Here is a 6724-nt window from a genome sequence, read left to right on the forward strand (position 1 = left end):
TTGCGGGGAAATTGTCTGGTCCAGTAGATTTATTCAATGGGAGGTTCCGTAGTACTTCCTCAGTGTCTTTGGGCAATACCTTGTCAAAAAGAAACTTATTGGTAAACAGTTGGGGTGTTTGGGGATACCTTATTTCCTTCTGCGCAGAGTCAGATGCACTGTGTAGATTAGTACCTATGGTACAAAAATAATCGTTAAATGCATCTGATAATTCTTGTCCAGTTAAATGCTTATCATTATGAACAACAAAAATGGTTTGACTTTCCTTCTTTTTTTCAGGTGCTAAGTATCGTAGGGTTTTCCATACATTTTTCACATTAGAAGCAGCCGTTTCAATCTTAGTCGAAATAAAATTGCATTTTGCTTGACGAATTTTGCTTGTAACCAAGTTTCTGTTCTTCTTATAGTTATCCCAGTCACACTTTAATGTAGATCTTCTGGCCCGGCCTTTCAATTTATCTCTTTCTTGCATCAATCTCAAAATACTGTCGGTCATCCAAGGTGAATCTCTTTGCTTAATACGCCTTTTCCGTAGTGGTGCATGTTTATCAGCCACAGTCATGATCGCAGAAGAGAAAATAGAACAGGCCTTTTCCGGATCGTTCGATTGAAATACACAATCAAAATCAATATCATTAACATCATTAAAGAAAAGTTCTTCATCAAAATGTTTAAAACTTCTTCCGGTTTTATATTTATGCTGCCCAATACTACGACATTTGGACCTTCCAACAACACAGTATATCATATAATGATCACTAATAGACGTTTCAATTACTCCACTGTCACATATTTTGTCGTCACTATTACTAAATATAAGGTCAACTGTTGTCGTAGTACTTTGAGTTACTCTTGTGGGCTCATGAATGAACTGTGTAGCATTAAAGGACTCCATGATGTCCACAAGTTTTCTCGTGTGCCAGGGTATACATATACTCTTCACGTCACAATTCAAATCTCCCAATAAATAATAGGACATTTTCAAATCATCAACTTTCATCATTACTTTTTCAAATTCCACAAACAAATCATTACTCGAATTGGGAGGTCTATACCAACACATTACATAAAACGATTTTTGCAACTCAAGTTTTACTTCTATTACAATCAATTCCAACTTATCATATATATCAAATTCATCCTTACGTACAAAAATTATATTGTCTTTTATGAATACAGCAACGCCACCGCCTTGTCTATTTCTATCACGCCGTAATAATGTGTAACCAGGTATACTAATTTCACCATCATCAACCACAGGAGATAAGTGAGTTTCACTGAGAGTTATTATATCCATATCAGATGCAAGAGCAAAATTTCTAACTCCATCGATATGTTTCATCAACGATGCACAATTCAAATGAACAATCTTTAGGCCCTTTTGAGATTGTAAATTACTAATCTTACTCTTTACTTTATCTAATTCTTCAGTTGTCACTGCAATTGGCTCAGCGACCGTGTTTGTGGATTCTACTTCAATACAAGAGCTAAGAGAGTCACCAAACGGCAACATTTTCCAGAGACATACATTGCATGCCCAATCATCATTTGACTCAAAAAAAGATCGTGATTCGCTAGAACATTCAAAGTGACCCCAACAATTGCAAAGAGTACACAACATAGCATTTTGGTTATTTTTCACTGATTTTTTACAGAAAATACAAGGATATCTAGGAGGCATAGCAAAAAAAGAAAAAAAGAAAAAAAAAACTCACATTACAAATAAATCAGGGTAAAATAAAAACAGTGCAGAACATCCCAATTTCAAGTATATGGGTATTATATGAATTGGAATATATGAAAAAGCAAACAATAGATCGGCTTTTAGCTTCACACGAGTATGTTCCAAGCTGGATAAACCTCAACCGGGTCTAGGGCAATTATCCCCTGGGCACTTACCCAGGACCCTTCCCCGACCCTAACCCCAATCCTAATCCTGAACCTAATCCTAACCCTAATCCAAACTCTAACCCTAAACCCTTACCCTAACCCTAATCTTTACTCTAACCTTATCACTAACAAGTATTAGCCAGGGGTAATTGCCTTTGGGGGTAATTGCCTTGATACGCCTCAGCCATCATTTCTCTATGGAAGCTCTTTATAAGTTTTAATGATGGTAATAACTTTTCGCCATCCCTTGGTATAAAAAATTAGCGACACACAATGGTATAAAGACCAGGGAATGCGCTAACAGAAATTGCGCAAAGATTGAAGAAATAAAAATAAACATCACTCGACTGGGCACTTCCGGGCAATCACTTAACATACTACTCTATAAAGAACTGTACTTGGAGACTATGCCATATTAGTTTTATTCGTCGGAATTAAGCGGAAAAGTGATGAAATCGGTTTTCCAGGAGGTTGCACTTTCAAACACTCGTCTTTCACAACACACACAGCTTTGATCCATACTTTTGCGTATATTTCTGGACGGAATTTACTTACGTATCATACGTTTTATCATGAAGGCGAAATCTCATTTCAGTTAGTGAATAATAAGCAATATATCTCCTACAATATTTTAGAGTTCGGAAAAGTGACAAAATCGGTTTTCCGGAAGGTTGCACTTTCAAACACTCGTCTTTCAACAACACACACAGTTTGATCCATACTTTTGCGTATATTTCTGGACGGAATTTACTTTCGTATCATACGGTTTTATCATAAAGGCGAAATCTCATTTCAGTTAATGAGTAATAAGCAATATATCTCCTACAATATTTTAGAGTTCGAGATGAATCTTAATTGAGATTGCTCAGAAAGATAATGGTTTCAAACCTCTGACAGGAAAGGCATAAGCATGATTTTATTCATGTGAACTGCTCTTGTGCCTCTATTCTCGGAAACTTACAGCTGCTTTAATAACTATTAGCCAGGTGGAAATCTAACCTCCTTGGTAAAACATTGAAAGAAACTTTTTCAAAGTCGTGAACACAGGCTGCTAACGTGGATTAAGATTGAATAATATCTATATTGCAAGCAATTCATGAGAAATATTATTCTCTCTACAATAGTTTTCACTGAAGTAGGCACAGATACTATTGAATGCATAAAGTCAAAATTTGTTTAGTTCACATAGCCACCAAGGAAGAACTTTACAAAAGGAAATAGCCACTGCTATATATGACGGTCTTTGGTGAGTGAAAGTTCAATGTCACACACACACACACACACACACACACACAAGAGAGAAAGATCACGTTCCAAGAAAAGAATAAGAGAAAAGAGAAAGTAATTTGCGACAGTAGTAAAAATCATATACAGATTATATAGATATTCATATTTATATACTCATGCAAATAACGCTATAACAATATACAGTACTTACCCCCGTAACAAGTTACGTTGATCTTGAATTTAACTGGGTAGGTATATATACCGTAACAATAGCTTCACTCGATGGGTAAGAGATAAAGTGGAGGAAGGCTGGTTTTGACCGAGAATTAGGACAGAAGTCTTCGTGTTTGACATTTCATCGATCATGTTGAATGCCGTGAATCTATTGTTAATGGACTCCAAGGTAGAGACAATTCGCCGTCCAAGAGGTGCCCGTAGAACCCAGCTATTACCGTTTTTAACGCAGCTTCTGTCACACCATATCTCATGTTCCAGCGGCTTTCCCGAACAGTTAAAAGTAAATTCAGCTGGAGATTAAAAAACAACAACGCAATGATAAACAGATCTTGTGGTATTTTGTTTTGTAAAAAAAAAAAGAGAGAGAGAAAAGCACTATGAAAATATTTATAGGAATACGGATATTCAGCAAAAGCTTTAAAAACAATCTAACCTACGTTCTATTTCTAGTGGTTCTTTCGTCTTTTTAGCTGTCATAAGACAAAAATGTTGTAGACTTTAACCAGTGTATCTCAATGAAAATTGTAGTGCTTTTAGTACTTTTGAAAGTCTGAATAAAATGTTAGGTATACATACCTGTCGTTTGTAAGTCTAGCGCTGAAGAATTCACGAAAGGACAGCAAAAGATGAAACAGGCAAACCAAAACCAACCGGACTGCATTCTTCCTTCCATTGCGAGAAAAGCAATATGGAAAAACGATATCTGACTATAGTAATTCTCAGAAGAATGCCCACGCCGAGGCAGTCTAATTTACTGCATAATGAAGGTATACAATATATTTGTTGTTCTATTATCCTTCCCTTTGTTGTAAAATGTAGAATTGAGCAGTGTCCACTTCTGCTTATTTGTGCCTGCTGATGTCATTCAAAAAGTAGAATCAGATTTGCTCACGTGAGACTGCGCAACTGCACGACCACTCCCTGCGTTTACCCTTTCGAAGTTGAATTGTGATATCTCTTCATGTTTCCAAGGCCTTCAAGGAAGTAGTGCATTAAGAAATGCAGTAACCACTTGAAAATGTCAATCAGATGTTCTCTTTTCATTACAACAGAAACTCCGTCCCTCGATAGATATGATTAGTTTCATTACTTTTGTTTCTGCAATTTTTTCTGCTTTATATAGGGTAATAATGGCTCATGTCCTTTAACAATCTGCATGCCTGATATCTACACTCTTCACTGCGTGTGATTCAAATCATCGTGCCAGATGTTAGTTTTGAACATCAAAGTAATTTATGTAGGATGTTATGATCAGCATAACTTGGAGATGCTTGGGGTGGTTAGAACGTTAAGATGATCTTCTTCCGACCTTCTCTCAAGGCATCTTGAAGAAAGAAAGGCATTTTTAAACATTTTTAGCCCCTGTATGAAACTCAAAACTGTTAGGCAAGTGTGATTTAAAAACAATAAGTATTAATACAGTTGTTGATTTGAGATCATCCCAAGAGAATGACACGCACGAGTCATACGGCCCACGAGTTAAGCATTGAAAGAAAGTCCACGGGTCATACAGCCCATGAGCTCGACACGAGGCAAATAATGCCCATGAGTCCGACACTAGGCAAAAAGGCCCACGAGACAATAAAGTGAATATTAAAATTTGGCACAGATTTATACTTTGTGTTTATGCTAGAATGTAAAATTCATACGATCTCTTCGGTAATGCAAGCACTTTTGGATGAATTCGGGAAAAATCAGCGAAGGTTTTTCTGACGTCAAACAGTAGCAAGGCCAGCGAATGCTGACAATGACCTTTGGCGAAGTGTTCGGGGTGGGTAAGTGCCTGAGAGACATGGAATTTTACCTTCTATTTGAAGATTATTTGGTTACTGTTGATGTTTTAAAAGCAGATCATTCAAAATGAAAGATTTACTTTGCAAACGTTAGATTCATTTTGCACTGGCATGGCATTTATCCGGATAGATACCAATTAAACGCTCACCAAGGAAAACAGTTACACCTTTGAGACCGGGCGTTTTCTTCTATCGCTCCTCGCCTATGGAACTTCATCCCATATTTTTTTTCCGTGAAATTGACATGGTAAAGCACTTCAAAACCTCCCTCAAGACTCAATTTTGTTTAACCAGGCATTTAATTGCTAACTTTCTGCAGGAGTCTGCGCCTTTGAATGTTTCTACAACAGATATTTGACACTATACAAAATCATCATCATCATCAGTCTGTGCATTATCTTTATAGAGGACGTAGTCTGCTCTTGCTTGCTGATTCCATTCAGTGACGTCACAAATATCAGGCGTATTTTGCGAGAATCTTTAGGTTTTCGAAATAGACAGGAGAATTGTATTCTCGTCGATTTATGTTATCTTTTCCGTGAGGTCGGGAATTGTAATAACTGGAGCAGGCTTTAAAACTCTATTTGCAATTTCACGAAATGTTATTCATGTTTAATATCTTTGAATGGGGGGGGGGGGGGGGGGGGGGTTAAGCCCCGTGATGTAATGAGTGTCGAACTCGTGGGCCTTGTTTATTTAGTGTTGGACTCGTGGACTGTTTTTGCCTAGTGTTGATTCATCGGCCTTATTTGCCTCGTGTAGTGTCAAGTTCATGGGCAGCATGGCTCGTTAGGTCTATGACTCGTGGGCTGTACGACTCGTGGGTGTCGAACTCGTGACGTGCACCCGTGAATTTTCCTTTCCTTTGCAGAAAGCCTTATCATCTATCAATCCAAAGAACGAATCCATTTCCTCCTTTTTTCTGTTTGACATGAATTTGTGATATTTGTTATTATTTCAAGAATAACTCTACCTTTCAATCTTATGAATCAAAAGAATAAACGTTCATTTAAAGTATACAAAGCGGGGTCTCTGTTTTTCGGTCCGTTCTTTTCTTTCCCATCATCTAGAAACCCAATGTCTCTGTTTTAAGTTTTTGGTCATAAAATACTAACATCGACTAAACTAAATATGTATAAAGATGTATAGTCACTATCAATTAAAAAACAACAGAATATCACGACTTAATTTCGGTTAACCTAAAAGCGGCGATGAATGAGTCATTGTGGAAAAGTGCAAACCCGGAAGCGGTTTACCACTGCAGGGACTTTTAAACTGAAGAAAACTATCATTCAGCAAAACTTTCTGTCAGGAAAATCATTGCACAATCAAACTTATCTTTTACGTGGCCACTAAGACCAGGCGTCCACTAGGGCGCGGACAAGACGTGGAAAGCAAATTTGTTAATTCCACACTCATTCGGCAACCAAAAGTGGAAGTAGCACTCTTCGCTCCGAGTAAACTTTGTTTTTTGTTGCGTTCTTTTCAGAAATCATTTTCATTTGAGGGATTTTTAATAGTTGCTCTATACAGTGCATCGTTTTGTTCGCTTTAAATGTGACCGCCCAACTCAAAAT

Source organism: Diadema antillarum, unplaced genomic scaffold (genome assembly GCF_040938485.1).
Source record: "Diadema antillarum isolate AM-2024a unplaced genomic scaffold, OU_Dant_1.0 seq00000952_RagTag, whole genome shotgun sequence".
Classification (NCBI taxonomy): domain Eukaryota; kingdom Metazoa; phylum Echinodermata; class Echinoidea; order Diadematoida; family Diadematidae; genus Diadema; species Diadema antillarum.